The following is a 22,061-nucleotide window of genomic DNA, read 5'->3' on the forward strand; positions in this document are numbered from 1 at the left end:
AAGTTGCCCTGCACTGTCCGTGCTGGTATCACTTTCCACTCTGGCGGTGGGCACATTTCTTTCTTTCCCACCCAGCCCTCACACCCTTGCTTGTCTGCCTTCACTGATGTCTCTGCACTCATCCCTGCTTCTTCCTTGAAACTCAAAGCCATGGGCTGATCCAGGCTCCCTTGGGTGAACCCTGGCATCCCAGGGTAACCCTCAGAGGGACACTTCTTTTTCCTCACATCCAATCTTATCCTTCTGTTATCAATTTGTTAATAAGTTAAGATTGATTGATTTTATTTGATTAATTGATTTTATAAAATCATTTAATAAAATTAAAATATAGAAGGATAAGAAAAAAAATCTTATAAGAAACTTATAGCTGCACAGTGAAAGTTGTTATGAGATCTTCCGTACGTCCTGTACCAAGGCTAGAAGAAGGGGCTGGAACCATCGTTAAAACTTAGGTAATAACTTTAGGGTTGAAAGGTTTCTTTGTATTTAACCAGTCTTCTGTATGCAGAGGTGTACTGAAATGTCAGAATATGAGATGAATGGGAACTGGGGAGAGTCGACTGGAACAGCTTGTAGTTACCTGCCAAGAAACCGTGAACTTCAGTAAAAGGTAATTCCGGCAGGGGGAGATCGCGACCACCGACTCATACACCACCTACCCAAATCGTACCCCAGACCCATTTCTAGACCTTTCTAAGCTCTACTGCGCAGAATCGGATATAGGAGGAAAATATGTTAATGATTTACAGGAAATGTTATGATTATGCATGAATAATTAATGAATATGTATGAATAAGTTCTATATATGGAATCTGATTTTGGGACCTGGCGTGCGTTGATCGTGAGAGGACTCGCTCACGCACCCGGCCGTTAATAAAGAAGTGTCTGCTTATCTACATCACATTGGTGTCGATAAGTTCTTCATTCCGAGATTTCGGTAACGGTTTTGGCGACCCAGATGGGACCTCACTGAAGGAGACCGGCGGAGTCGGGGACCTGATCAGTTCCAGCCGGCACCGAGGATTTCTCGGGGATACCCATCGATCCCCGATCCGTAAGGCTCTTCGCGACGTTCCCTGGATTTTTGGGTAAGACACTTCTTTTTTTAATTGTAGTAAGTAAGTGCACTAGAGGAAGTGGGTAGGAGTCCCACTATAATAAGTGTATGGTAAGGAGTGGGATGGAGTCCCACCAGTGAGTTGGAGTCCCACTGAGTAAGTCTACCTGTCAGACGCGGTGAAAGAGCTGCGCAGGGTAGGACTAGAAGTCTGCCCGTAAGACATAAGCGAAAGCTATTGCAGGGTTGGACTAAAAGGATCCTTGTGGAAGTGGAAGCCTAGGCGTCTGCCCGTAAGACATAAGCGAAAGCTATTGCAGGGTTGGACAAAAGTGGAGACAAGAGAAACTATATGCTATAGTGTTCTCTAAGGTAGTGCCTCTAACAAGAAGTTAGAAGTTTTGGGGGTTTTTTGTTGTTTTGTGAGTTTGTGTATTAAGAAGAAAATTAAGAGGTATAATATTGTGTTATATGTTTGTTTAAAGTAACTGTGGGAAAGTGTGTGTGTGGCTGTAAGGGTGAGACGTGCAGTTGAGCACAAAAGCCAGTGTGGAGTGTGGATCCGCGGATCGGAGTGACAGAGTTGAATAATTGTGTATTGTACTGTGAGTGATTATACCATGGCAACTAAGTTAACTCGATTGTTTAAAAGTAAAAGCATGGGTAATCTTGTGTTAAATAATAAAATCCTGAAAAATTCTCCATTGGGATGTTTGTTGGCACATTGAGGGGATTTATATGAGGATTTGCCAAAGAGCCAGATGATCGAGTATTGTAATAATTGGTGGCCGCTATATATATTGGAAAATCAGGAAAAGTGGCCCACCAATGGGACACTGAATTATAACACTATTTTGCAGTTAGTGCTGTATTGTAAAAGAGAAGGGAAATGGAATAAAATGCCAAATGTGGATTTGTTCTTTTATGTAAGACAAAGAAAGGATTGGCAGGATGAATGTAAGCTAACTATTAGAGATAATTTGGTAATGGCTATAACTTCTGATAATAAGAAAGTGGAAGAGAAAAAAAAGTGTTGTTCAGATTGTGAGGTTGGGAGTGGATACAGGAGTGACATTTTTTTTTGTTAAATATCTGTAAAGGAAAAATTGGAACAAAACCAGGCCATTCCTGCAACCCCTGGATTTGAAATTTGGAAATAAGATAATTACACATGAATATTTGTATGGACCAAAATGTCCGATACCCTTCTTAGGAAGAGATTTGTTATCCAAATTAAATGCACAAATTGTTTTTGATGAAGGAGAACTTTTCTTGAAAATACCTGAGTCAAAAACGGGAGAAATCCTGATGATACAAGAAAAGGTAAAGGAACAAGAAATTCCACCGGAGGTGGATTTGGCAGTGATCCCTACTGTATGGGAGACAGATATTCCTCGTAAATCGAAACTAGCAGAACATGTTAAAATAGATTTGAAGGAAGGCGCAGGAACAGTGAGAATTAAACAGTATCCAATCAAACCGGAAGTGAGACAGGAATTGAAGAAATGGATTGATAAATTTTTGGAGTATAAAATTTTGGAAGAATGTGAATCTGAGTATAATACTCCTATTTTACCAGTCAGAAAACCTTCGGGTGAATATAGACTGGTATAAGACTTGAGAGCAGTAAATCAAATAGTTAAGGATATTTATCCTGTAGTAGCAAACCCTTATACACTGTTAACAGCATTAAGGGAGACTTATCAATGGTTTACAGTGCTTGATTTAAAAGATGCTTTCTTTTGTATACCTTTGGAAAAGAAAAGCAGAAAACTGTTTGCTTTTGAATGGGAAAATCCTCAAACCGGGCGAAAGATGCAGTTGACATGGACTAGATTACCCCAAGGATTTAAAAACAGTCCAACTATTTTTGGAAATCATTTAGCAAAGGAACTTGAAATCTGGAAACAGGATAAATCAAGACCTGGGCATTTACTCCTACAATATGTGGATGACATATTGATAGCTACAGAAGAAAGACCTACCTGTATACAGGTGACTATTGACCTCTTGAATTTCCTGGGACTAAATGGGTATAAGGTATCCAGGAAGAAAGCCCAGATAGCCTGCCAGACTGTGATATATCTCGGCTTTGAGATTTCAAAAGGACAACGACAATTAGGAAAAAATCGCAAAGAAGCTATTTGTGGTATACCTGAGCCGAGAAATATTCATGAACTCAGAGCATTTTGGGGAATGACTGGGTGGTGTCGCCTTTGGATCATGAACTATGGGCTAATAGCTAAACCGCTGTACGAGGCCCAAAAGAACCCTTCCTTTGTATGGGGCCCACAACAACAAAAGGCTTTTGTAGAGTTGAAGCGTGCCTTAATGTCTGCACCTGCCTTGGGACTGCCGGATCTAACCAAAGATTTCCAGCTGTTTGTACATGAAAGACAACACCTTGCACCGGGCGTGTTAACCCAGAGGATAGGAAGCTGGAAACGACCAGTCGGATATTTCTCTAAACAACTGGACACAGTGAGTAAAGGCTGGCCAAACTGCCTGCGAGCAGTGGCCGCAACAGTGATGCTCATACAAGAAGCTCGGAAATTGACTTTGGGAAGAACAATAACAGTCTATGTGCCACACATGGTGATAACTGTCCTAGAACAGAAGGGGGGACATTGGCTGTCCCCCAGCCGAATGATGAAATACCAGGTGGTATTGACTGAACAGGATGATGTGATTCTAAAGACAACTAACCTGGTAAATCCTGCAGTGTTTTTAAGTTCCATACAGGAAGAAGGACGACTGGAACATGATTGCTTGGCTACCATCGAGTATGTTTATTCCAGTCGTGAAGATCTGAAGGATGTGCCATTGGAGAGACCAGACTGGGAATTGTATACTGATGGAAGCAGCTTTATGGAACAAGGAGTCCGATACGCCGGATATGCGGTAACAACAGAGACTACAGTCATAGAAGCAGGAGCATTGGCGGGTACCACATCAGCCCAAAAGGCGGAACTCATCGCTTTAATTCGAGCCTTAGAACTAAGCAAAGACAAGAAAGTAAATATCTGGACTGATTCAAAATATGCCTTTGGGGTAGTGCATGTCCATGGAGCTTTGTGGAAAGAGAGGGGGTTATTGTCCTCTCAAGGATCAAACATTAAGCATCAAACAGAAATTTTACGATTATTGCAAGCAGTTCAAAAGCCAGATCAAGTAGCAATCATGCACTGTAAGGCACACCAGACTGGCAATACAAAAATAATAGCTGGGAATAATTTAGTTGATAAAACAGCAAAAAAGGTAGCAAAGAAACAAGCATTGCAAATGGCAATAATTCCTTCTAAAACAGTAACCCTTCCTAGGGAAAAACCGAGATATTCAGAGGAAGATGACAAATTGAGTCAGTTATTAAATGCTAAGAAAAACTTAGCGGGATGGTGGGTAACTCCTAATGGACAAGTAGTAATTCCACCTCTTTTGATGAGAGAGAGAATTCAAATGAGACACCAAGAATGTCACTGGGGAGCAGAAGCCTTAGTAACATCTTTGGGAAAACAAGTAATATCAGTTAAAATGTTGGGAATAGCTAATACGGTAACTGCAAAGTGTGAAGTAAGTTTGAAAACCAATCCAGTGATTAAGAAAAAGGTTCAAATGGGCAGACTGAAATCTGGTACAGAACCTGGAGATTATTGGCAAGTAGATTTTTCAGAGCTGCCTAGACAAAATGGGTACCAGTACATCCTGGTAGGGGTTGATACTTTTACAGGATGGCCAGAAGCCCTTCCCTGTCACACCACACAAGCAAAAGAGGTTGTGAAGTGGTTATTACAAGAAATAATTCCGAGATTTGGAGTTCCTATTGGAATTTCCTCTGACAGAGGTCCACACTTTGTTGCTGAAGTAGTCCAAAGTGTTAGCAAAGCATTGGGTATTAATTGGGATTTACATTCATCTTGGAGGCCACAATCTAGTGGGAAAGTGGAAAGGATGAATCAAACGTTAAAACGACAAATAAGTAAAATTTGTCAAGAAACCAGTCTAAAGTGGCCTCAGGCACTTCCATTGGCGTTATTACGAATCAGAGTACAGCCAAGGAGTGGAACCTCAGTCAGTCCTTATGAATTATTATATGGAAAACCATATGAGTCTCCAGAACGAAATCCAAACATACATGTGAAAGGAAAGCAGGATGTATATAACTATTTGCTTTCTCTAGGAAAAACTTTGACTGCAATTCGGAGTGCAGTAATTTGGAATAGACCTTTATCCCTGGAAAATTCAGTGCATGATTTCCAACCAGGAGACTATGTCTATGTGAAGACCTGGACCTCTGAACCTTTGCAGGAGCGCTGGAGAGGACCTTTCCAGATACTGTTAACCACTTTTACAGCTATCAAAATAGCAGAATCAGATGCTTGGATACATTATACTCCAGTGAAGAAAGCACCTACTCCGTGGAAGACTGTTAATCGTGACCCAGAGACTTTAAAATTGACTTTGAAACATGTCTAATTTTTCATATCAGGTTATGATTATTCTTTGGATTTTATTTTGGTCGGTAGTGTTGGTGGGATCATGGGCTGACTTGGTGGACAGGAACAGAAGACAAGTAGAAACAGAACAAGTGATTGACATTCCCAAACAAATGGCTGAGGAAAATTTAATGGTAGGATTGATTAAAGAATTTGCCAATTTACAAAATGTCACACAGATCACTGCTTGTTTGCCAATACCGAGGGCAGTAGGTGAATCTATTCCATGGGGAATTTTAACCAAGAATCTGACCAATCTGGAACATAAAAATGAAATGACATATTGTAAACAAAGGCCAGTAACTCAATGGTATGAACAAGTAAAGGTTATTAGAAAACAGTGGAAGTCGCCAGGTAAAGAAACAGATTGTAAAAAACTACTGAATTATGATTTTATCACAGGATCCCAACCTAGTGCCATAACTCGAGTTCTTCTTCCTGGGGGTCCAAATCCCCAGTTAGGATGGTGTTCCTATGATGAACAATTTAAAACCAATATGAGCAAAAGTGTCATGGAATGGAAGTGTAACGAAACTGGCCAAGGTACCCAATTAGTAGCACAATGGGACTCTATATGGTCTATGTCCATATTTTCCCATTTTCAGTATATGGCAAGAACTTCTTGGTGTTTTACCTGGTATGGAAAGGTTTTTTCAGTATTACCCTGGGTTGATGATAGGTCAACTTCATCGGGAGAGAAGGAAAATAAAATAGTGCCATGGTGGAAATGTGAAAAAGTGTATGATTGCAGTAATGCAGACTTAGTAATCCAAAGAATTCCTCCGTTGGCCGCTGCTTTGAAATATGGTTGGTTTTGTCGAGGTCTTAAGAATACTCTCAATTTAACCAGCACTTTTACAGTTAGAAAAGGAACTTTGTTTAGTTGTAGAAAATCTACTATTCGAAGTCCAGGACATTTAGTTTGGGCATTAAGTGATGGAACCTGGACCACACATTTACCATTAGATGGTAAGATGAAACAAATTACTTTAGGCATGCCAACATTGTGTCCAATTTGGAAGAAATCACCATTTAGAGGATCTCTAGAGAATTTAGAATTGAAACAAATAAAGAGATCTGAGATAAATGATGATATTTGGAATGAACCATCTACAGGAGTGAAAATTGGCTGGGCACTGGAATCACTTTTAAATCCTATAGCTTCATATAGAAACAGAGCATGGCTCTATCAGTTAAATGGTCAAGTGGAAAAATTAGCAAACATTACCAAAAAGGGGTTTAAGGTATTGAATATACAATTACAGGCGACCTCCAGAATGACTTTACAAAATAGAATGGCACTAGATATGCTCCTACTTAAAGAACATGGAGTATGTGGATATCTCAAGGATAAACTGGACCACTGTTGTATCCACATTCCAAATGTCACTCAGGATGTGCAACATGATCTAGACCTATTAGGAAAAATTGAAAAAGAAACTGAAACAATTCAAAAGGATATGTCAGAAGATTGGATTGGAAAAATTTTTAACAAATTAGGATGGAATTTGAGCTCTTGGATACAATCTATAATTAAAACTTTGTTTCTGTTACTAATTGTCTTTTTGATGATCATGCTAGTTTGAAGAAACAGTTTACCAATAGAATTGCAGTCAATCGTATGATTATGAGAGAAGTACCAACTATTTTATCGACATGATCCATCACCAAAATATGTTGAAACAAAAGATATATGAATAAAGTGAAAGTATTGAAATAATGATTTTCAACACTTTCAAAGGGGGGAAATGTTATCAATTTGTTAATAAGTTAAGATTGATTGACTTTATTTGATTGATTAATTGATTTTATAAAATCATTTTATAAAATTGAAATATAGAAGGATAAGAAATATTTTTAATGAAACTTATAGTTGCACAGTAAAAGCTGCTATGAGATCTTCTGTACGTCCTGGACCAAGGCTAGAAGAACGGGCTGGAACCATTGTTAAAACTTAGGTAATAACTTTAGGGTTGAAAGGTTTCTTTGTATTTGACAGGTCTTCTGTACGCAGAGGTGTATTGAAATGTCAGAATATGAGATGAATGGGAACTGGGGAGAGTCGACTGGAACAGCTTGTGGTTACCTGCGAAGAAACCGTGAACTTTAGTAAAAGGTAATTCCGGCAGGGGGAGATCGCGACCACCGACTCATACACCACCTACCCAAATTGCACCCCAGACCCATTTCTGGACCTTTCTAACCTTTACTGCGCAGAATCGGATATAGGAGGAGAGTATGTTAATGATATTATGATTATGCATGAATACTTAATGTATATGTATGAATAAGTTCTATATATGGTGTCTGATTTTGAGACTTGGTGTGCGTTGATCGTGAGAGGACTCGCTCACGCACCCGGCTGTTAATAAAGAAGTGTCTGCTTATCTACATCACATTGGTGTCAATAAGTTCTTCATTCCGAGATTTTGGTAACACTGGGAGGTTGTTGCTGTTAGTGCAGATCTCTATCTCCTCAAAAAAGTTAATTCTCAAAGACTACCTGAGCTCAAGTGCAGCTGAGTGCTTATTAATGGAAGAAAAGAAGATTCATCATGGTGCCTGTGCAGCTCTGGCTGCTCTGTTCTGCTCCTTTTTGGACTGAACCTGAGGACTGATGGAATGAGCTTGTCAGGTGAAGGAAGTAAGGCAGGAACTGGTTACAGGATCAGCAAGGCATGTAGCCTCTCTAATTGCACTCTATCACATGCAGATAGGAGCTCTGACATTAAAGAAAGATCAATCCACCCCCCTTTAACAAGCACTCAGGTTGCCTGAAGTACTGGTTGCTTGTGAAAATGTAGGGGGAAAAAAAAGAACAGGAGGTAGACACAGGCTTTCTGCTGACTTTATCTGCACGGCTCTGCCAATGTCCCTCACTCCAGGTTGCAAGGTACTCAAACTCTGGGTCTTGAATTACCCTCTTTCAATTCTGCCAGTTCATGTTGGTCCTGACCCAGCGCAGACAGTGCTCTTTCTATTTCCTGACATGTTGTTCATAGCTCTGGCCAATCCCCTCATTTTGACCTGAAGCTTTTCTTGTCTTTCTTGGCTAGATCCACTCTTGAACAGTTATTGTCAGAGCAGAAGTAGGAATTCCCAAATCTATTGACCAAAGTCAAAAGCATCTCTGCCCTCCATAAATATACAAAAAATTGACCGGGTTGAGTAACATGTGAGTGATGCTCCCAGTGTGCATTAGGATTCTCCCTTAAAAGACCTAAAGAACAGGACTGAGAGATTAAGGGCTGATTTTAACCTGTCCAAAAGTAACAACTCTTTTGGAATAGTTTTCTTGATTAATTGGAAACTGAACATCTGTGGTGGCTGTCAAGGGTGTAACTGTCATCAAATGTATGGGGTGTCATAATAGGAGAGCAGAGGTGTCTTACAGAATGGAAAACTGGAGGCAGAGAGAACATTTTATATGACAGCTGAGGGGTGGGAAGAAAGGAACTTAAACCAGATTGAATAAAGGAAACAATGGTAAAAGCAGAGAGTTTAGTGCAAGATTGGGGAACCTGGAGTTTTGTAACAAAACTGTCTGCCACCCTCATCTTTATCAGTGATATCTGTGGTGATTGCAGGTTCCAGATTCTGTCCGTGTGTCTGTCTATTGGGTTATCTGTGCACTTCAAGAGTTCAGACTATGTTGCTGCTCCTCCCCTAATCATACTGTGAGTCTGTCTGGTTTTTCTTGGTGTCTCAGCTCCCAGAGACAAGTGACTGTGTAAATTAGATTTTACTTTAAAAATACATTTTTGTAAATGATTGTAGAGAAAAGTGGGAGAATGCAAACCCTGTCTCAAAAGCAAATTCAATTGGCTTATCCCCTCTAAAGTCGCCAGCTCTCTGAGCCAAACTCATGAATTTGAGTGGCCCGACTCATGATTTTTGAACATGGAGGGGTTGTGATACTGATCTTCTGTCACCACAGTATCAGATCATGTAATGCTTCTTTCTGATCCAAGTGGCCAGCTGGCCATAATGTTGCATGCTGGGATCTGTAGGTTTTGCTGGCCATATGTCTGCATTAAAGATAAGCTTGTTTGCTCTAGTCTAAGCAGACAATCTGCTCAACTTTATGCACAATTAGATATAGCCTTTCAGCTGCTGGCAGATTGCCAGTGTGGTCCTTTCTGTTGCGTGGAGTTTGGCACCCTGGGTGGTAGCATGTCAGGATCTAGAGTTGTGGCAGTTTTACATGTGCTTGTAGGTAATGGAATGGTGAAAAAATAGCAGAAATTCCTAGCATGCCTACAGCATTTTCACTTGATGACCTAATGTTGCATAGGTATGAAATAATGGTCACCTGTCAAGCATTGACATGATGGGAAAAGTGAAAATGGAGGGGGAAGGATGATTTTACTGTCACCATAGTATCAGATCAGGCTATGCTACATTCTGCAAGGACAAATGAAAGGGGATGGGAGAAAGCCTAAGGTACTAGCATAGACTGGAAAGCTTGGGAGGAAGTAAAACAGGGGATGCAGAATTCAGGTCTTTGGTGCTTTCAAAGTACAGTTCAGAAAAGCAATAAATTGACTCTGAGTTTTGTTACAGATTGCTGACTCAGATCACTTTGATATGGAGATAAGGGACACCAACAGGTTAAAAAACTGATGCAGTTAAAAACTGATGCGGGAGGGGAGGTATGTTGGAGGCAAAGGAAAAGAAAAATGTGGATAGGAAAAGTTATGAGTGGAAACAGGATTTATAAAAGAAGACTTTATTCACAAGTCATGACTCCCAGTCAATAAAGAGCTGCTTCTGGCTGAAAGCCTACCACAGTTCACTGGTGGAATAAGGGTAGGAATTAGAATTTAAAAAGCAATATAAAAGAAATACAGAAAGTTGGGAACAATTAATGATTGATATAATTTGGAATTTATATTGAGTAGAAAATGACAAGGAAGCCAGGATAACCTGCAGTAGTCCCTGACAACTATAAGGAGGACTTTTTCAACTATATTGATAGGAGAAGAAAGCATAGTAATGGTACTGGAAACTGTCACTAAATGGTGAAGGTAAAAAGGCTGATAAGAAATGTGGAAGAGCAGAAATGCTCAATTTTTTTTTCTGGTTTGTTTTGGGGAAGAATAAGGACTCACATGAAATGAAGACAATAAAATACTCTTTCAGACAGTTTTCAGACTGTTTGCTATGGGAGGGTAGTTAGACAACCTTTACTGTGTGTCAAAAAATGAAAATGGCTGAGCCAGGTAAGTTACTGCTGAAATCATTATCTCAGGAGACTTGTGGCATACTTACGATGTTAACCTTTAATAAATCCCAGCATTGCAGAAATATTCCCCTAAACTTATCTTAATTAGTAGTTGTGATTTAGAAATCACTGAATGGGCATATTTCTGGAGAGGGTCAGAAGGGGATTCAGCTGGGACTAGTGCCAGTACTGGTATTCTTCAACTTATTTATAAATGATCTAGGAGTAAAGAATTGGTGGAGAGGCAAATAATGACAAGGGCAGGACAGCTACAGAGATCTGGTAAACTGGGCTTGCTTAAAGAAAGTACATTTTGATGTAGCTACTTGCAAAGTCACAGACCTAAGAGCAGGGACTGGAAGCCAGACTGTGAGTTGTATTCTGGAAGCTGTGGCTCTGAAAGGAAATCCAGGCACAACCCACTGAACATCAGCTCCCAGTCTGATCCTGAAACTTAAAAGGCTAATTTGATCTGTAGATTTATAAACAAGGGTGTAGCAAATAGGAACAGGGAGGTGATTTTTTTTCTGCGCATGCTGTTAGTGGAATCAGGACTGGATTACTGCACATTGCAAAACTGGAGAGTTACAGAAAAGAGCCACAAAAGGATTCAAGGGCTGGTGAGAGACATAAACAGTTCAATCTGTTTATCTTGCAGGAAAGAACATGAGAATGACTGTATTACACTGTGTAAATACTCCATGGAGTTTAAGTATTGATTATTGAAGATCTATTTAGTATAGCAGAGACAGGCGTAACAGGAATCAGCAGCTGAATATTATAGCCAGAAAAATGAAAATGAGAAACTAGGTACAAATTTTAACAGTAAAATTACTACCGGCTAACAAGGATAATGGAGGAATTTGTGTCTCTTGGTATCTTAGCATCATTCTGGATGTCTTCCTGGGAATTGTGTTTTAGCCAAAGGCAAATCTAAGTTGCTAGTCCCAGACATGAGTAACTGAGTTAAGTTTAATGTAGGAGTACAGAACAGGTGATTTCCTGATATGCCTGGCTGTAAACTTGATGACAGCCATAGAGGGTGATTTTTAGTTTGGGCTTCTTCATTGTCAGTGACATTAACGCAAAGGTGTCAATGTGTTCCTGAGACAGCGACTCTAAGCACAGGACTCTCAGTACAGCTGGCTTTACACTCTGAACTATGACACACGAAGGCTCAAAAGAGGACTGAGGAGATTCCTGACATTGCCATGCATTGTGTAGGGTAGACTGGGGAGGTGAGACCTCTCAGATGTAATTGCTCTGGCTCTGTTATGCTGGGATTTTGTAGCGTCATTCTAAACGGGTATACAGTGGCAGGGTGGATCATAGTGGGTCTTGTCTAGTTGCTGTTTCATGATTCAGCCAGAGAAGTGCCTAGAGAGAAGATCGTTTACCATTTTGACTGCGGAAGAAGTGACAGCCACTCAGTCTGTAGCTCCGTTTCTTCACCTGAAAGTGCAGTGATTTTGAGGCATTCCTTACACAGCATTGCAGACAATGGGATTTGTGGCTGTTTCCTTGGCTGAATACTTTGGGCACTAGCCTTTCTGCAAACTTGCTGAACAGTAGCCTGGGTTAGAACACTCATAACCTCCTGTTCTCTGAGCTTCATTGGCACGCTTTTTACCGGTTTAGCAACAGCTGGTGCTTAATGGGCCCTTGAAGATAGAGAGGCTGCGTTTCTAAGAGGAGGTAATTTCCTTTGGCCACTCCCAAGGCCCATTTTGGTAGCTCCATCTTGGTTGCCCCAAAAGTCCAGGTGCTGGAAGTAAGGTGGCCAGGAGGCATGAACCTGCTTTATCTCCATGCATTAACACAGCTAATTAACTCCCTTTCGACCCACCCTCCAGGCGATTAATCCTCTATCAGCCTAGTCTCCAGCCACTTGAAGAGTCTGTGTCTGCAGAGGTATTTACAACCCCCAGCTAGCTAGCAGAGAGCAAGCCTGCCCGTTATCAGGGCTCTAAGGCAAATGGCTATCTCCCCAGTGGCCTTGCAAAATCCAGCAGTGCTATGCTGTGCTGGCCACCTACTTTCACCCAGCCTCCCTTCTCCGCTAACATTTCACAGATGTGACCTGAGCCCTCCCCTTTCATTGCTTAACAATAAGCAGCACCTCCCCAGCTCTGTGAAAACTGAGAGCAAAAGCACTTTACTTCTTAGCCTGCCAAGAGCCACACGGGGACAAGGCTTTTCAAGCTGTCTTGCTGAAATTCAAACTAAAAGACCCATAATGAATGAGAGGGTAGTGCTTCATATTAGCAAGGATAAAAAGAGGTAGCCAAAACATAGAACAAAACTCCTAGTGTGGCTCACAGCTATCCTCATTCCTGGTTAGGAGAGGTGATCTGTAGGTCCGGTAAATGTGTGAAACTGAGCTACAGCATCCCATGGAGTTACCTGACATTTATAGAAGTGTTTTTGACAAACTTCATAACACAGTAGTACAGAAGGAGTAAAACAGATTAGCGTGCATCAGAACAGTCGGCTTTTGGATGTAAAAATCGAACCAGTTAGCTCAGTGGGCTATTACTTAAAGCATTGGTACCTGAAGTTCTCTGTTAAAACTGAAGTCATCCATCCCTAGAAATAGTTCCAGGCTGGCCGTAGCTGCTGCTTTCCAGCAGGGCGCACTGTGGTCCAGGCGTTGTCAGTGCTGAGCACAGAAAAGGAGACTATAGAACAGCAAAACGAGAAAGAAAAGCACCGAGAGCAGCATCAAATTGAGGAGAAGGTATGGCCTGAGTTTCCAGGCTGTGTGTGGTATATTGACCTTCTGAACTGTAGGTATGGAGAAGCTACTCTGTCCCTTCCAAGCTTAGGCAATTTCTGGAATGGTCCTGGGGCTTTTCAATAGCTTTCTTCGCACCCTTAGTGATTACAGGCATGCAATGGATGTACACAAATACGTAAGCATGTCTCCTACATCCTTCAAAAGTAGAGACACTCTTCATGTTTTTGGACTGAGGAGCCTTTAAAGGCTGTTAAGGCTACGCCTGCAGCGACCCAAGAGCATTGCCTGGGAGCAATACAAGATGCTGTCCCTCTTACAAGCTGGGGTGCTGCCAGCTCAGGAGTTCAAGATCAGACTGGAACCTCTCCTGCTATGTTGCCACGTGAGGACTCCAGAGCCAGCTGGTATTATAGCTTTTGACTGGCTGTCTGTGGTCTGCTTTGATTTCTGGAAAGGAGTCTGTTTTCCTTGGGCTCTGTGTCCATGGGTAATAAAGCCGTGCATTCACTGCTTTTGGGTCCTAGGTCTGTATCACCGCAGGGGTCTTGCTTAGTCAGAGACCTTGGATGAGTTTATACTGGAGCAGGGCTGCCCATCAACCGAGAGCTGTGGTGGAATCCTTCACTCTCCTGACTGCTGCAGTGAAAGGAGGAGGACAGAAGCAGAGTCTTCCGTAGCAACTTTCCAGGGATTGTATTTGAGTTTTTTCCTTCTCAGTAAAAGAAATCATGGCCCACCCTGTCTCCATTTCAGCTCCTGGTTCATTGGACATGAAAAGGAGATGAACTTCTTGCTGAACTGATGGGAAATGCGGGTGAAGCCTCTTAGAACCAGAAGTTGTAGTTTTATCACCACATCGGTCAGCCTTGGCCTAGCCCTTTCTCTAGGGAATGATGAAAAATTACTTGCAGGGGAAAGCCCAGGGCAGTCTGTATGTCACTGAAGTCACAACAAGTTGAGCTTTTGCTAGGAGTGATCTATTTCTGAGTGGCAGCTCCTGCCTGTGCAGCAGCTGGCATTGGTGCCAGCCCTGTTTATAGCTTTGCTTTGCTGTTTGCTGCCCCTTTGGCCATAGAACATTTGCAGGAAGGAAGTAATGGGCGTTGTCTTGCTTTACTGTATGCAAATGTCATATAGATTGAAATTCTGCAGGCTGAATGGGTGCGTGGCTGTGTGTAGAGGGAAAAGGATGAGACAGTTCATCTATGGGTATATTTGTATGGCAGTTGTGCTGTGCAGGTTGTGCTGTGCAGAGACAGCTAAGATATCCCAGGCATTAGAAGACGCTTAGCCATCTTTAGTGTTCAGAATTAGCTTGAATATCAACACAACTGCACTGTGCTGTGTGGATACGCTCAGTGTGACAGTCTTCTCAGAAACTGGTAAGCTCTTCAGGTAATTCGGGCCAGAATTTAGTATCTAGTTTAATATGAGAATATCAACAGTTAATAATCCATGCCATCTGTTCCTCACCCTAAGCCCTTTTAACTAGTCCTGCTAATTTGATGATGAGGTAAGAAGTACAACTGGGGGACTGACAGGGCTTGTAGCCTTGCCCCTCCTGCAGGAGAGCGAATTGGATGTCCTCTAAGCATTCGATGGGTTTTGAATCCCAGCATCGACTGCTTTGTGTTCTCTCAGAATTCAGAGATCGATGTGAGGTTCTTTGCCCCTAATCCAGCCCCCGTTCATCATTATCACCTCCTCAAAGTGGCCAGTGCTTTGTTATCAGGAGAGGCAAAATCTTACAAGGTGGCCATAATCTCCTCTGAGAGTCAGACAGATACTCTCCGTGGGTAAGAAAGTGACAGTGACTGAAAGCTCTAGGGGGAAGCAGGCTAGAACAAAGCTGTCCATTGCATCCTTTCATCAAACTGTTAATCTTTCTTTCAAAGACATCACATTTGTTTGGTGACAAAAGCCCCAAAGAAGCTGAATTGAGCCTGAAATCCTGTAGCAAGATTTAGAGGAAGCGTCTTTCATTCAGAGCAGGGAGGGGCGAGAGTCCTTCTTTTTCTTCCTACCAACCAATGGGCTCACAGAAGCCCACGAAGGTGATGGATTAATGCAGGGGCTCCCCAGGTAGATGCTACGTGACTCATGCCACGCTCCAAAAACGATTCCACAGCGACCAGCTGAACAAGAAATACAGAGTGTGACAAGATCCAGCATAAACTTGTGCTTTGGAAGGAGGGTGCTTTGCCTCTCTGAGAGATTTGTAAATTTACTACAGAAGACCCAAGATACAATGATCAGTATTACAGTTGTCAGAATCCAAATAGCACAGATTTTAACCAGTTTTTCTACTCCTAAGTTTTGATTGTATATTGTCTTGCTGTTTCCTCTAGTGCACAGCCCTGTTCCAAATCTTTGTTCTGGATGCTTTCTGTGCAAAGTCTGCATCTTTTTCTCAAGGACAACAACAAAAGTTAAAAGGATTCTAGCTCTATTCTAATTATCAGGTGGATTTAGGACTTAAGGGCAAACTAACTGGGCTATAAGGGAGGCTGTAATTTGATGTGTGTTACTTCTGTGCTAGCTTTTTCAGTCTTTCCCATCCTTTGCTGCTCATTTATGTCTGTGTATTGTCCCTTCTTTTGTGTTGGCATTGCTGGCTGTGCAGCCAGATTTCAGCTGGAAAAATAACTTTATTTTTGGCTAAACTATTTTTCAGCCAGATTGTTCCCTGACCTGGTTCACTGAGCAGTAAATAAACACTTTTGTGGTCTCTGTGATGGAAGAGTGATGAGGAGGGGAATAAGGGTTTGGGGGCAGAGCCTGCTTCAACTGGATTAAGCAGCACTGTTGTCAGATGTCTAAGTACGGCCTCATTTCAGCCAGTACTTGGAGGCTTCTGAATACTGTGCTCCTGGGATAACATTGCAACGCCTGGGTCTTCCTTGTCAGCAGGAAACAGGTACTTTGTGCGTAAATGGAAGGCCCAGGGCTGTCTTAATCATTTGTGCTGCAGAGGCATCCCCAGTGGGGGAGGATAATGGAGAGAAAAACCCTCTGAAGCGAGACCATTTTACTTTGAGGTTTGGGCATGGTTGTATTTGTGTGTCAAAGATGTGGCAGGCATTAGGACCACGCAAGAGCCACTTGGAAGCATCTGACTGTTTGTAAACTGTGCTTTCCTGGCTCTGGAGGCTTTTAAAAATAGTACCGAACCTGCAACCAGTCTGTGTTTTTGTTTAATTATTATGAAATAGTTATATGGGGAATTGGAAATATTGACAGCAGTGTTAACGTATGGGGTGCAAGTGGTGTGTCAAGCAAATGAAAGAGATTTAGTTTGTAGCCAGTAAGTGGCATGAAGGAGTCTGAGCCCCACATATAAGAGCGTTTGGATGTGTGTCCTTATGGCTGGTAGGCTGTGCGTCAAATGTCTGTGCAGCAAAATTTCCTTACAGCTGCTCTGCGGGAGCAGGCTGGAAGCTAGGACCATGCGTGGCAATCAGTTAGCTGAGGGGAATGTGCGCGGGCTTGTCTAGACAACAATTAACATGATGAGCTTGTCTAGACAGCAATTAACATGATGAGGCCTGTTTGCAGAGCACAGGGGAGCGGGAAACGGATGGCGCCAAAGTTGGTGCCAAGGAAAGGCAACACCTTGCTGTTAATTAGCCGCCAATCAGGGATTGCCTAGTATGCAAGGCTTAGCCTCAGGAACCAATTGGTTTAAGACGCGCAGCCTTTGAAAGTGTATATAAAGTTGTGCTCCTGTACAATAAACCGACATTTGCTTGCATCAAGCTGCGTCCTGTCTCCTCATTCGCCGCAAATTGGTGACCCCGACGTGATACGTTTAAGGATCTAACGTGAAGGGCTCTCGAATCGCCCATCTGAGCGACATGCAGCGAATCCCACAGAACTTTGAATGATCTGCTGAAAGGAAGCAGGAGGCGGCCAGAAATCCCTCCGGAGGTGAGAGGTGAGCTGTGGGGAATCCGTAATGGGGAATCAGGCTTCGTCCCCAGAAGGAGACGTTTATGAGCTTATGAACGGTCTTCTTAATAAACATAAGAAAAATATCTCTGGACAAGACCTTAAAGCAATGCTCAGGTGGGTGCAAGTAAATATGCCCGCAGTGACTGCATCTACAATTTTTACGCGGGAACTTTGGGACGACACAGGGGTGAAATTGTGGGATTCTGCGACAAAAGGCAATACTGAGTCCCACCATCTGCTCTCTTCGTGGAGAGCTATTTTTGAGACTATGAAAGCAGAGGAAGGAGAGGGGGAGGAATCGCAAGCTCCTACAGCTCTTTCCTCATCAGCCTCTAAGTCACAGTGCTCTAGACCCCTGGGTGTCAATGCAGTGGGGTATCCGCCAGAAGAAGATCCTTTTGACCCAGGACCGATAGACCGTGAAAAAGAACCTGATTTACACCCTCCTGATCTACGTGATGTGTGGACAAAAATAAAGAAACAAGCCTTAAAGGAGGGGGATTTGGACATGGCTAAAACTATAGTTGCTCCGGTCTTGTATTCTCAGGGTCGGGCAGGGGGAGCACGATGGGAGGCTCTTTCCTTTTCGGTTGTTAAAGAACTGCGCCGCACTGTTACGGAACGTGGTATTTCTTCTCCCTATTTTATAAGCCTGTTATCTTCTGTGTTTGATACTTATATCATGACTCCTCATGATTTGAAATCTTTAGCACGATTGTTACTAACCCCGACTCAGTATACGTTGTGGGAGTCGCACTGGAGAGGGGGACTGCAAGCACTCCTGCTCACGTACGTTAACCATAATGATGCTGCATTAGCTGCACTGACAATAGAGCATCTTACGGGCACCGGGGCACGTGCTGATCCGGTAGCGCGGGCTCAACACTGCCCCCGTGCGGCTCTCGAGGCAATTAGAGAAGAGGCGAAAAAGGCTTTTTTCCAGGTCCCTGACGTACAAAAGCCACAAAAAGCTTTTACTAACATCACTCAGGAGTCTCGAGAACCTTATATGCAGTTTATTGATAGACTAAAACAGGCTTTGGAACGTCAAGTAGATAATGCGGAAGCTCGGGATATATTGCTAACAAAACTAGCTGTTGAAAATGCTAATGCTGATTGTAAAAGGCTACTGAAGTCTCTTCCCAACCCGAACCCCACTTAGGTGGAAATGGTGGAAGCATGTAACCGAATCGGTACGGTTGACCACAAGTTTGAAGCTATGGCTGCTGCTTTTGCAACGATGCGTGGTGTGGGGAATTGCTATGGTTGTGGTAAGCCTGGCCATTTAAAGAGAAATTGTCTTGCTTGGGCTGCGGGGAATAAACAACAACCTCCTGGTCCTGGAGTTTGTCCGACATGTCGGAAAGGGCGTCATTATGCTAATCGATGTCGATCTAAGTATGACTTCCAGGGACAACCGATACAGGGAAACCGACCGCGGAGCGCGGGGCAGCGATGCGCGCAGACACAAGTGCCACAGCTGACATTTCAACAAGCTCGGAGAGAAGCACCGACACCTCAAGTCTCTGTCCAGCAACCTCAGGCAGCACCGGATTGGACCTGGCAACCTCACACACAGTAACGTTGCTCGATTCCTCGGTTCATTTATTATCAACAAATGTCAAAGGACCATTACCCCCTGATACACAGGCTCTATTAATTGGTAGATCTTCCACAACATTGTCTGGTCTATTTGTTTTACCAGGTGTTATTGACTCTGACAGTGTGGACGAAATTAAAATTATGGCACGGACTCCATTTCCACCTTGTACGATACCTCAAGGTAGTAGAATAGCGCAATTGATTTTGATCCCGGCAGGGGTAAGCTCTCTTACCTCTGATCACCCTCCGCAGAGGAGAGGAGGTTTTGGATCCACAGGGTTACCTCACATTTTGTGGGTACAATCCATTTCTCCACAGCGACCTATGTATCAGTGTACCCTTATTTACAATGACCAACAAATAGCACTAAATGGGATCATTGACACTGGAGCTGATGTCACCGTAATTTCTCAAGCCAAATGGCCTCCGCAATGGCCACTGACTAATGTCTCTCAGGCACTGGCTGGGATAGGGGGGACCGGTAATAGTCGTCAGAGTTTGGAACTAATTCAAATTCAAGGACCAGAGGGACATGTGGCTTCTGTTAAACCTTTTGTGCTGCCTGTCCCTATGGTTTTGTGGGGACGTGATGTATTGTCACAATGGGGAATGTCTATCCGTACACATTTTTAGATGGGGCCATTGAAGTGCGCAACACCCTAAAAATAACTTGGAAGTCTGATGTTCCTATTTGGGTGGATCAATGGCCCCTTCCTTTGGAAAAACTTCGCGCACTTCAAAACTTAGTCTCAGAACAACTGTCCAAAGGACACATTGTGCCCTCTACCAGCCCATGGAATTCACCAGTTTTTGTTATTAAAAAACAAACTGGCAAGTGGCGCTTGCTCCATGATCTCAGAAAAATTAATGATGCTATGGAAGATATGGGAGCCCTCCAACCCGGGCTCCCGTCTCCAACTATGATCCCTCGACACTGGCATCTGACTGTCATAGATCTTAAAGATTGTTTTTTCAGTATCCCATTGCATCTAGATGATACACCAAAATTTGCCTTTTCCATTCCAAGCATCAACATGCAAGCTCCGTTGCAGAGATATCAGTGGGTTGTACTGCCACAAGGTATGAAAAATAGCCCTACAATGTGTCAATGGAATGTGGCGAAAATACTCAGTCCTGTCCGAAATGCTATGCCTACTGTGTTATTGTATCATTATATGGATGACCTTTTAGTGGCAGCACAACATCACGAAGTCATGGAGAAAGCTGTAGCCCTTGTCACAGATGCCGTGAATTCGGCAGGTCTCTGTATAGCAACAGAAAAGGTCCAGAAGTTTCCCCCTTGGAAATATCTGGGCTGGCGAATAAGAGCACAAACTATTGTTCCTCAACCATTGCAGATCAATACCAATGTAAGAAACCTGCATGATGCACAAAAATTACTGGGAACAATAAATTGGGTTCGACCACTATTGGGAATTTCTAATACAGACTTGGGTCCTCTGTTTGAACTACTAAAAGGGGACACTAATCTTTGTTCTCCACGTAATCTTAACCCTGAAGCAGATACATCTCTACAAAAGGTTGCCTCAGCTATCGCTTCTCGACAGGCCCACCGATGGGCCCCTGAACTACCTTTTTACTTGATTATTTTAAACCCTGCTCGACAGCCTCATGCCCTGATATTTCAATGGGACCTTCAGAACTCAGACCCCTTGTTAATTATTGAATGGATCTTTTTACCTAACCAGCCTACAAAAACTATTTTGACACAACATGAAATGCTTGCCTCCCTGATTGTTAAAGCTAGATCACGCCTGTTAACCTTATCAGGGAAGGATTTTGTCTGTATTGGCCTACCAATAACAACAGTATACTTACAATGGCTTTATCAGCAATCAGACACCTTTGTTATGGCACTTGCCGACTATACAGGCCAAATAACTTCCCATCCACCTTCACACAAACTGTTTAACATTGACTTTCGTCTGATGTTAAAACCCAGAAGAAGCGAACAACCCTTACCGGCGCTTACTGTGTTTACAGATGGATCGGGCCAATCGCATAAACCTGTTCTTCTGTGGTGGGATGATCAACGGAGACGATGGGACTCGGACATAGAGACAGTCTCCGGTTCACCTCAAACAGTAGAACTGAATGCAGTTGTTCGCGTTTTCCGAAAATGGAACGTACCACTCAACCTTGTTACTGATTCTGCTTATGTTGCAGGTATTGTTAGACGAGCTGGAGCTTCTGTGCTGCGGAGTGTTTCACATTCACAACTCTTTACCCTGTTACAGGAACTTATTTTCCTTTTGGACACTCGATCTGCGCCTTGTTATGCATATTAGGTCTCATACCTCACTACCTGGTTTTCTTGCAGAAGGCAATCGACGAGCTGATCTACTGACATTACCAGTTCAAGTACTGCCAGACCGTATTGCACAAGCTAAACTAAGTCACTCTTTTTTCCATCAAAATGCTGGAGCTCTTAAGCGACAGTTTGACCTTACTTCTCAACAGGCATCAAGTATTATTGCTGTCTGTCCTGATTGCCAAAAACACTCTTTCCTATCAATTGCTACAGGAGTTAATCCTAGAGGATTACAAAGCCTACAATTATGGCAAACAGATGTCACACATTATTCTGAATTTGGTAACCTTAAATATATCCACTCTTCCATTGATACATTTTCAGGTGCCTTGTTTGCCTCGTGTCACACAGGAGAAAAAGCACGAGATGTTCGTAGACATTTAATGCGTGCTTTTGCTACTTTGGGTATTCCCTTAAAGATAAAGACAGATAATGGTCCAGCTTATGTTTCAACCACTATAAAAACCTTTTTTGCCCTATGGGGTGTAAGTCATATTACTGGCATTCCTCATTCCCCCACCGGTCAATCTCTCATTGAACGGTCTCATCAGTCTCTAAAGCGTTTATTACAACAACAAAAAGGGGGAATGGGAATGGCTATTCCGGAGGAACGGTTACAGAAAGCATTGTATGTTTTTAATTTTTTGAATTGTTCTTTAATAGAT

The 22,061-nt window shown here is 42.6% G+C and overlaps 1 pseudogene; it reads right to left on the reverse strand.

Annotated features, from left to right (window-relative positions):
• The window catches only part of LOC129737510 (olfactory receptor 14C36-like), a 50,949-nt pseudogene extending 32,129 nt beyond the window's left edge, over positions 1–18,820 (reverse strand).
• Positions 18,821–22,061: the final 3,241 nt, after the last annotated feature.

The sequence above is a fragment of the Falco cherrug genome, chromosome 16, assembly GCF_023634085.1.
Source record: "Falco cherrug isolate bFalChe1 chromosome 16, bFalChe1.pri, whole genome shotgun sequence".
Classification (NCBI taxonomy): Eukaryota; Metazoa; Chordata; class Aves; order Falconiformes; family Falconidae; genus Falco; species Falco cherrug.